We start from the raw sequence: 711 nt of genomic DNA, 5'->3' as shown, positions 1-711 counted from the left end.
GCTGGCGGGGGGGGGGGGGGGGGGGGGGGCAGCCCTCTTTGAAGCCCCCATAAAAGGGTCTGGCATAAAGGGAGGAGAAAGTCAAAGGAACAAAGAGAGCAGCTAATCCCAGCGTGAGCAAACAGCCCCGTTTGCTCAGGGCCCAGCTGGCCCCAGGGCCAGGGAAAGGAGCACAGCAGGGCTTGGGGGTGCCAGGCTGCAGGGGACCCCTTACCCAGGCTGGGCCCCTCCCCAAGCGCAGGCAGCCCCCGGGAACTGGGTGTCCCCTGTCCCCCCCGGGCCTTTTTTTAACATTTGCAAATTGCCAATAAACATCCGTGGGCAAATCCCTCTCCCCATGCCCTCCGCACCCTGCACCGCTCCCCGGCCACACATCCCAGCAAGGCACCACGGAGCTGCTGGGCGAAGGGGCACCCTGGCCCGGGTGCCACAGCTCAGGGGTGAAAGCTGGCAGGGTTTCCCCCACCTTTCCCAATTCCTGGCTAGCCACACCAGAGGTTGCCCATGGGCAAAGCCTCCAGCCGCTGCCTTGCACCAGGGTACCTTGTGTTTTGGCCCCGCTGGCAACCAGGGCCATTCCGCCGTGCCCCCTTCCCCCATCCTGCTCCTCGGCCAAGCTCCCCACCCCAACAGGGAGCACGGGGGGTGCTGGGAGGGCACCTCGCCCCTCTCCCTCCATCCCACAGGGTGGCGAAGGGGGTAATGCCAGGC

The sequence above is a fragment of the Egretta garzetta genome, unplaced genomic scaffold, assembly GCF_000687185.1.
Source record: "Egretta garzetta isolate BGI_Z169 unplaced genomic scaffold, ASM68718v1 scaffold172, whole genome shotgun sequence".
Classification (NCBI taxonomy): Eukaryota; Metazoa; Chordata; class Aves; order Pelecaniformes; family Ardeidae; genus Egretta; species Egretta garzetta.
The sequence above is the reverse complement of the archived record's forward strand: the minus strand, read 5'-3'. Positions refer to the sequence as shown.